The sequence below is a fragment of the Rousettus aegyptiacus genome, unplaced genomic scaffold, assembly GCF_014176215.1.
Source record: "Rousettus aegyptiacus isolate mRouAeg1 unplaced genomic scaffold, mRouAeg1.p scaffold_m13_p_10, whole genome shotgun sequence".
Taxonomy (NCBI): Eukaryota; Metazoa; Chordata; class Mammalia; order Chiroptera; family Pteropodidae; genus Rousettus; species Rousettus aegyptiacus.
In genome coordinates, this window is record NW_023416285.1 from 15,188,179 (window position 1) to 15,198,510 (window position 10,332).

Genomic DNA, 10,332 nt, shown 5'->3' on the forward strand with positions numbered 1-10,332 from the left:
AGAGAACTTATTAATATATGGGTGAGTAAACTGGATTTAATCTCTTTTTATTATCATTAGTGAAAGATCATTTTAGAATCACGAGTTTATCTGAGGAATACAAAGTTTTCCTATTCCAAACAGTGACCAAACTTATCCTAGGAAACTGAGTTAGTATCTGAAAACATTTTCACCAACTTCCTGTTGGTGATGCATGAGTTAGAATGAAAAGATACTCTTTCTCTTCTTGCAAGATGATCAGTGTAAAGCCTGAGAAGTCTTAAAGCAAACCAGGACCTGAGAAGTCAAGAATTTCAAAGCCTAAAAGATAATCGTGAAAGCCAAGAAGCGATAACTTGGACACATGTTAGAACTATCTGGAAAGATGAATAATAATAACAAAGTAACAGGTGGTCACCCGTTCAAAGGGACGAAGTTGGAAGACAACAGTGAGAGTTTTTCTGAATATCTTTTTATATTTTTGATGTTTTAATAATTGTTAACTATTTAAAAATTTATCAATAAAAGATTGAAAAGTATTAGTCTATGACAAAAAAATCCTTCAAGTCATCATGTAAGGGACACATGACCTATGTCTGTGCTGTGTTGCTTCTGATCGTGTGCCTGTCTATTCCGCAGGCAAGTAGTAGTTTTCCTGAAGCTTCAGACTGTGCTTCTGCCTGGAGAACACCAGAAACTTCCAAGTCAGCCTTTCCAGGTCCCTTTAAAGATAATGCTTTTCTCAAGGAAAAGAGTCTGCACAGAAACTTAGATGGCAACCTGGTAAGACACTCTGCTCAGAGAAGAGATAAACTGACGTTGCCTGATGGGCAGATCAGGAAACCCTGGGCTCGGAAGCTGCATTAAAAAATCTGAGGAATTCCTCAGCTTACAGCTATCCATGCTTTCTCTCATGGAATTCTTTCTCTGTAATATAAATTTATCCTGAAGGAAACTAACTAAGGTAGACAAAGCCCTCAGAGCATTCATCTGTTTATTCTATATAGGGAAATGCCATTTTAAAAAAGACCTTTGAAAATTTAAGGTGTAGGAAAGTCAGCACACACAAAGGGCTAGCTTTCATTTATGTGGAAAACTTGGCCGAATTATTCATTTGGGATTCTGGAAAACTGAGGCTTGGCTATCGGGGTGGTGAGTTGTTAGTATGGTTTCTTGAGCTTACTTGGATGTCTTCTGCATTTGAATCATTGTCGTTTTAATTCTGTGGGACTACTTCCTGATTGGATGTTTTTCTTCACTTTTCCTTGATATCACATACTAAACACGGATAATGCAAATTGACAAATAAAACTAAAGCAATTTGGCAAAAGAAGCAAGATAAACCTCCAGCCAAATTAAATTCGGGTTTGAGAAAGACACTTTGATGAGGTTACTGCTGGGTCTGAAGTCTTCTTGGAGTTGAGTTCTCAAAGGATTGAGTTAACCTTGCTTTATTTTTTTTGCGGTCTATGAAGGCCTCATGGCTGAGAAGTCATATCTAATTTTATTTTCTATTCATAAAGCTGATATACCTCCTTCTCCCTGTCTTTATTTTGCAGGCTCTCTGTTGATCTGGCACAAGTGTGCAGGTTTTTAAAAGTGATGATGTTATCTATTTACTATTCAAATGTAATTTTAAATGGTTTGGCTCAGCATATTTGAATCAAAAATCCTATTAAAGATGCAATATTCTTCTGCTACCTTTTTGCTGAGCTCATTCGCATGGCATTCCTTTCTCAATCGGAATATAATACTATATACCTGTTCAGAGTGATGTGATTTCCAGCATTGAATTTGCAGTCGTTAAACAGACTGTTCACCTTCCTATCATGGAAATTTGGTATTCATGCATAATTTTCTCCCTACATTTACAAAATGCATTATTAGCCACGTGATTTTGCCCTTGCTCCGCTCTATAGCCTTTTCATTTGAAATCTAACTTATTATTTTTGCTCCTACCATCTGATAGAATTCACAAAATTGCTGAGTTAAGGTAAACACCCTCTGTTCCTTTCCTCCTTTTTTTTTCTAAGCATGATTGGAGATGGGTAGAAATGAAGGAAGAGGAATGAAGAAAGAAGAAATCAATCACTTACTTCAAAGTAAAAAGTTCTGATCACTAGATTGATGAGAAACATGTTTAATTTTAAGGATTTTTGCATCTACTTAGCTGCCTAATTGCATGGTTAAATGAGCTGTAAGAGAAAACGCAGCTGAAACCTCAGATCAGTTTCAGCGAGTTCTAAAACACTGATGGGAACACGAGAGACTGCATTTCTCTTTTGGTAAATTTCAGACTTCTTCAGAGGGCACTGTTTATTAAATAAGGCAGACGTCCTGCTTGGGCAGCATTTTCCAATTACAGAGCCTTCTCTGCAGTACCTGGAAATGGCATCAGAGACTACACGCGTGTTCCAGGCCACGCCAAGCGGCGCGAAGCCGGCAGCTCCGCTGCTCGGCTTCCTTTCCTCAGCATGCTGCAGCCTAGGGTTGTTTTCCAGTGCATTTGACATATTTTCTGTGTGGCGAGTCTGTGGGAGAAGGTTGCCTGCAATAATTGGCCAGCTGGGATTGCCTAGGTGAAGCTTCTGCAACTCCCCAACCACAATTGCACCAATTGAAATAGTTATGTTATTGTCGTTCACAAAATGTATTTGTGCACTTGTGTGTGTGTGCACATGTGTGTGCATGAATGCTCATATTCATACACACACATCTGTGGCTACTTAGGACATTATCTTTTTAAAGAGCTGGTAATTATCTAGAAATCTGGAACTAAATCATAATGGCATCTTTATCAGGGGAAGAAAATCCTTCTGGGTTGACTTGAAAGATGGCTAATGTGGGATAAACTGTTAGTAGGGGGTTTTAACATTCTTTAGGTGATAGCTGGATAATCTATCTGTGATAATTATGAGAAAGACAAACAGAACAATACAAATAGTATGATAATAACAACAATGACGACAGCTTAATTTAATGGGTATAATCTGTGCCAAGCTTTAATCTTTCTTGAATACAGTCTCATGCAATGGCAAGAGCATGGATTCTGGTGCCAGACTCTGAATCCGAATCCTGGCTCTATCATTTACTAGTTATGTAATTTTGGGCTAATCGATTAATCTTTTTGTGCCTCAATTCATCATCTGTAAAATGGGAATACTCATTATTTCTAACTCTACCACAGTGTTTGTTGTCAGCTTGATGTATCTATATACCATCCTCTAAGTCTGTGCAGAGAAGAAGCTGGGAACTACCATTCCTAGAATATTCTTCGGTGTATGGCTTTGGGTAGAGTCTGCCAAGAATGGGCAGGTGGCAGAAGATGAGTGGCCATTATGTTCCAAGGCAGTTACAGGCAGAGGTGTGGGCAGGAGGATGTGAGGTCCAAAGTGCCTTTCAGGTGAGCCTATTGAGCATCACCTGCCTCAGAGATGCTGGCCTGGATACCTAGTGAGTTTCCCTTAATGTGTGCAGTGGCTTCAGGTTCAGTGTTGAGCCCACTTCTGTAGATACAGTAGGTCTTGGTGGTGTTCCTGAGCTCCATTGCCCAGCCCTTTCAAAAGACTGTGTAAGCTTCTAAAATTTCCTACATTGGAATTATCGACATAATTGGGACGTACAAAGTAACTTCTACTTTTCTGACCAGATACTGACTAACGTACTATTTCATAGGGTTGTTTTAAAAGGTTATGAGTTGAAACAAATGCTTAGACCAGTGCTTTCCATTGCAGATCATAGTCCATAAGTGCTTGCTGTTTAGTCCTCACCTCAACCCCAAGGTGCAATGGTGGGTAAGGAAGTGGTTAAAAGAATAGGTTCTAGAGCCAGTGTGATCAAGTTAGAAATGTTTAGTTCATTCAGACACGGGCCCCCTTGGTTGGGCCTGCTTGGACAAGTTTGCACAAACACTGCAGATAGGAATATACCGCTTGCTTCATAGGATTGTTGAGAAGATTAAGAGAGTTAATAACACATAAAACAGAAGTGTCTGCCACAGAGCAAGCCCTTATTAGTAGTAGTGTGTCTGACAACTTGTCCAGAGGATCGGCACAGAGATTATGCCTATATCCATCTCCTTGAGTGACCCGGGAAGCCGGAGACTTGCTTTTGCCGACCACATCTAGGTTTCCTGTAAGTGCTCCTTCCACATTTGCCTCCCGTGATCGTCACCTTTACTTGTTACCTGGTCCTCTTTGCTGGATTCCCTGCTGTTTCACAGCCTGTCTGAATTGCCTTCGTGATCTGCCACTTCATGCTCCAAATTCCCGGCTTTGCTGGCTTGTTCAAGCTTCCTCCAGATTGTCTGTGGTATGCTGACATTGGCTAGAGAACCAAGAAATGCTTATTTCCCATTGACCAGTCACTGCCCCGTGTAAATTCTTTAAGGGAAATAGTTGTACTGGACAAAGCGAATTAAATGATTTTTTTTTTCCCCTATCCGGGCCTTAGGGCCCACACCCAGGAGAAGAACTCCCTGGAGTGTGGCTGTACCATGAGGAGATGCCTATCTCCTTAAGCTGGATCGGCTCATGTGGCCTGGTACCAATGCTGACCTAACCAATGCAGACCACTCCAGAACGTTTGATCATTCTAGTACAATCTGGAGAAAAGGCAAGTATACTCTCCACCTCAGCCGTCTCTTTCCTGGTGAACCTGGACAAAATGAATCACCACCAAGGCTAATGTACAAAATGATGACTGACCTTTGACTGATAAGATGCTACATGAGGCCAAAGATTGAGTACAAACCTCAGACAGAAATTTTGGACAATAATCTAGAATATTATCAGACCTCTTTCCAAAAGCAAAGGTATAGATTGACATTGTAGAGCATTGAGAAGTGGAGCATCTGAATCAGACAGATATGGGTTAAAATGCTGGCTTCATGATCTCAGTCTGCTAACCTTTTGGCACTTTAGCTTTCTCATCTATGAACATGTAGATAATTATATTTCTCTTCCAGAATTGTGGTCGGAATTCAAAAAACCACATCTGTGAAAAAGCCAAATGTATAGTGTGTATTGAATAAATTTGATTTCTCCTTCTAGCTAAATAGTTTGTCCAAATATCCTCCTCAATGGTAATGAGGAACATAAGATGTGGGAAATTCATAATTATAAATTTTAGAGGTTTAGGAATAAATCATGCAGCTTGACTTGAGTGACAATGTCAATAATGATGGGAGCATTTCTAAATTATATCTTTTCTAAAAATAGAAAAGTGAATAAATCTCCCCAAAATGGAATCTTTACAATTAAATTTGAAGGATTTTAACAAATGTCATACTCTTGCCCCGAGGCTTCCTTTAAACCTGGTCAACAATTGTAGAGATGCCTGGGTAGTTGCGGAATTTACATCATGGTATAAAATTTCAAAATGGTGGCTGAGACACAGATGATTCTATACAAACCCTTGAGTTTTTGTCATTTGCCATGGTGACATTTTTGAAGTTACATTCCTGTAAATACTGAATAATAACATGTCCCAGACAGAGCCCTCCGGGGACAGGAGAAGAGAATGAGAATAGAGCAGAATTGAAACTGACAAGAGTGGGAGACGGCACAGAAGATAAATAGCACGTGTGGCTCCGTGAGGTGAGCACCGGCTGCAGAGCTGTTCAGATGATTGCGTGATTGATGGAATCGGCCGTGGAGGAAATGTCCAGTAATGTAGCAACAGATCGGTATTGAGAGATAAATCATCCTGCAATTGTACACTGCTATTTCAACACAAATGGGGTTGAAAAACAGGGCAGTTTAGAGGGAGGTCCTGAGATCTTTGGTTTCTCGCAACCTGTTCTTGTGTATTGGCAAGAAAGTTAAATCAAACTCAGGACAGTGCTGCAATGCCACTGGTACAAGGACTTGGAGAGCAACAGACTTTCACCATTGAATTGGAATTTCAACAGCTCTTGGGTCATTTGCCAATCTAAAGGCAAGAGAGTCTCTTTTGGTCGCAAATAGCATTCAGATAGAAGCCAAACCTCTGCCTCACTCTCCCTTCTTCCTCTTAAATTTCTGGTGGCAATTTCCAGAGAAATATCCTGCTGTCAGCCCACAGCAAGTCTACGGGGACATTAGGAAAACTGTTTATTAAAGAATGCTAATCATGACCTTACTTGAATGATTATAGAAAGGAGAAAGAGTCAGAGAGGAAGGATGCTGTCATTTATTGAGCGCCTACTGTCCGTGTGGTAGGCACAGCGCTTAACTCATGTTAACTTCAGGAGTATCGAAGAATAAAATCAGATGGCTCAGTAACGAGCTGAAGCTGTGAAGGTCCATTAAGTACAGGCAAAAGGACTTTATCTTATGAGCATATGAATCCTCAGCTCCTGATGCTCAAAAAGGGACTGGTTGAACATTTGTCCAAGTGGGAGAAAGTATCATCAGACAAGGGGACTCTTGAGGACTTTCTAAGCATAGGTTTCTATGAATTATGGAATATTCTTATGTTACTTCTTGTCCACCACAGTTTAAGGGTAAATGCTGCTCAGAAACATGAAAGTGATCTCAATGACATCTTACTACCTATTTTAATCTGAGTGACTATGTTGGGTTAGCCAAAAACCTAACCCGATAGGACTTGAGGAGCTAAAGATAGTGGTTCTAGAACCTACTTTTCCACAATATATTCCTCTAGTTTTGCATAGCATTTTTCAAATTTTGAAATTTTTTTTATATCTAAGAATGTGACAGGCACATGGTAGGTTCTATATATAGAGAGATATTTTATATAAATAATATACGATATAGGTTTTTATATATAAGCATATACACTCTATATAAAAAGTTTTATCTATATAAAATATAAAGATGGAGAAATATAAAAAACATACAAACACAATTTTAATAAAGACCAAGTTTATTTTCACATGACCCTGGAAGTTACATTGACCATTTTACAGATGAGGCTATCGAAGTCCAAGAAATTAAACTTCTTCTCCAAACTAGTTTTAGAATTGGAATGGGGCTCCACCCTTCCCCCCACCACCCCCCCCCCCTTTTTTTTTTACTTACATTCTTCCAAAGAAGTGACTTTCGTGTGGTGGGTGATCCTTACTTTCTTCTATGACCTTACCCATGGTACCAAGGCACCTAAGGCAACAAAAGTCTATTTTACCTGAAATACTTTATACTCATCACTCTGCCTAATTGCTAAAGCAATCCAGCTAAATATCGTTGTGAATAATATCTTTCCAGAACAGACTCTGGGCTTCTCTGCTGAAATTTCTGAATTGAATTTTTCGGTACTGGGCTATGTTTACCAGGCACTGAGGCAAAGTACGCTGATGCTTAATTGAAGGGAGCGGTTTAGGTTTAGATTAGATCTTTGTCATTGTTGGGACTATAACAGGATTTAAACTTGGTGTTATTTTTATTTGTGGACAGATACTTGCAAAGAGCTCTCTATACCTTCATAACATCTTCAGATTGATTTTTAATCCTAAAAAGATGTTAAATTTTCTCTTAGATGATTAAAGCCAGAAGGTAATTCTTAGAGATAATCTAATCTTGTGAATTTATTCTACAGATATGAAAACTGAGGGCCTATAGAGTTTTTAAAAAATCATCAAAGGTCACACAAAGGATTGTCAACATTTAACAGAAGATCTGAAACTAGGTCTGGTTCTGAGTCTAGTGCTAACTTGTTTCTGTTTGCCCAAGACTTTCCTAGTTGTAAAACTGAAAGTCTTGAGTCCCGAGGACCCCTGTAGCTCTGAGCGAACTGGGAAGGTTGGTGGTGCTGCCTCCAAGGGGTCAGTTACTTATTTCACTGGCATAAATGCAAAATGGACAGAGCGAAAGGGGAACTACAGCTGTAGTTATTGGTAGTATTCTATAGTCTTCTAGAAACTGGACAGACAGATCCCAAGTGTTCTGCTGGGACTGTCTGGCATGGAGTGAACACGCCACAAACATTTGTTGAATCAGTGAGTGAATAATGAATGCGAGCCCCTTGAAGTAGGCATATCACTTGTCTATTTTCCTCATTGTCATTCTAATTCCCATCAACTGGGTGAAAATGATTTTTTTTGCTTTCTAACCTGCCCAGGTTTTGATCTGGAGTTACTGGGTAAGATTAAGCCACGTGTCACCTATAGGGCTGCTGTTTTGAAGATTGAAAGTCCCAAGGTGCTTTTCACAATGTTTTTGAATCATCTTGCCAAATATTTCAGGGGAAAATGGCAAAACGAAGGCAAAGAAAAGCTATCATAATGAGAAGTGACAGGAAGGCAACTCCCTCATACAGGTTGTCAGGGAAAGAATTGTTGAATAATTCAAATAACAGATTTACTCATTTTGAAGCCATTTCCCATCCCAGCTTTGGAAACATCTGTAGAATAGTTCTGGACTAGAAATTACTTAAGAGCTAATTTCATTACTGTCCAGGGATCAGTTGAAGGAACAAGCTTCTTCAGGTGGCTGGGGGAAATCACTGTGTTTTGAGGTCACTAACAGAATTTTCTGGGTTGGCGGGCCCTGGTTGCTTCTTCCTTGCCTTGGAAAAATGTAGTCAGGGCCAACGCACTGTAGGTCTCTGGGAACAAAATGCACTGAGTTCTCTTGGGTAGATCGGCGATTTTTATGTCAACTGCTGTAGCACTGGCCCTGGTTGGTTTTTGTTTGTTTGTTTGTTTGTTTGTTTTTGTAGGTGGTGAAACTCACATAGGTTACGAGTCCAGGTTAAAGTAATTTGGCTCCTTTGAAGGAATTTCTGCAAAAGTTTAGAGATCGTAATGGTGAAAGTTATATTTTTAGATAATCTGTGAAATCCATTTATCCATATTATCCCTGGCCTTGTTATCACAGGTCACTGAGGGTTGGCTCTACTTGCTCCTTATCTGCCCTAAGAGGACTTGGGGAGGATTTATTATCTCTTCCTGCTAAATCCCTGACCATATGTATATCAATTTGCCAACCAGACTCACATATGCTTGGGGACATCCCTGAGAGATGTCTTGTCGTAAGAGTGTTTCATAAGTTCTTACTATTACAAATACCACCTCACACTGGATAAGTTTTTACCTTTTTTTCAGGGTAATTTTCTAGGTATTATATTTTTATCCACAAAACTCTTCAAGGAAGATAAAAGTGGTATTAATATTCCACCTCTGGAAAAGAAAACTGAGCAACAGAGAAATGAGGCGATTTTTTTTCAGAAGTTATTCATGTCAGAGCTTGTTCTGGAACCTACATTTCCCATCACCAAGCTCTGTTTGCCACATGTTATATAGGGACCAAGAATTTAAATGTTCATCTTTTTCTACTCCTCTTCGTAAGTCCTCTACTATTACTAATGGAATGGCAACCATTTGATAAAACAGATTAAAAGAAAGCTCTTGCTTTGTTGAAAGTTCTTAAGTCCATCAAACTGATACAAATCTAAAAAACAGTCTACGGCCACACCACCCTGAACAAACCAGATCCTGTCTGATCTCAGAAGCTAAACAGGGGCCTGGTTAGTACTTGGATGGGAGACCACCTAGAAATACCAGGTGCTGTAGGTATAAACAAATAAAAAATAAGGGATCGTGAGCTGACAAGGTCTTTGCAATCTGTGAGATCAACCAAGGGTTGCCTTGCCTAAAAATATGTATATATAAATAAATGAAAATAAATGTAAAAATTAAGAGCTACTCAAGTTAAGTTGAAGAGGACTTTGTGTTTATTAACACTTCTAAATGTTAGTCACTATGATAAATGCTCTCTGTACATTATCTCCAATATGTGAGGTGTTCGTGCCAGTGTTTCTATTTTGTTTTAAGATAGGTAAAGACACATAGGGGATGTCTAGGATGCTGTGTGGCTATTAAAGTACAGCTATTGTAAACCGCTTGGTTTTGTACAAATACACAGTTGTGCAAACACATATATACTCAAGTCATAAGTCATTTCAATTTAAATAAGATTTGATAGGTATAGGATGGGAATCACTCATTGTTCTGGGCACTGAATAAAACATAATCCCCTTCCTCAAAGAATTTGAGGAAAGAAACAAAACACTAATTAAAATATAGATAAAAAGGTAATGGTTTGGCAGTCATGTAGTAGAAACAGTCTATAGGAAGGTAGGCTTCACAAGGGCAAGAACCATGATCGTATTATTTAGGGCTATATCCTCAGAACTTAGGTATTTCTTAGATTTAGTGAATGAAAAACATAAACGAATGAATAAATTATTATAGAAAAGCGTGTCAGAAAGAGATCTGGACTGTTCTAAAAGAGTTGGGGAAAGTTTCATAGAAGACGATGGTGGAGCGTCATATTAAAAGATGGATAGGATGCCAACACATTAAGTTGAGAGCTCCTGGCAGACAAAAAAGTAACAAGAGAAACATTGCAGGTG

General features: G+C 39.1%; 1 pseudogene; it reads left to right on the plus strand.

Annotated features, from left to right (window-relative positions):
* The first annotated feature begins 9,378 nt into the window (after positions 1 to 9,378).
* Positions 9,379 to 9,493, plus strand: LOC118609245 (annotated as a pseudogene).
* The last annotated feature ends 839 nt before the right edge of the window (positions 9,494 to 10,332 follow it).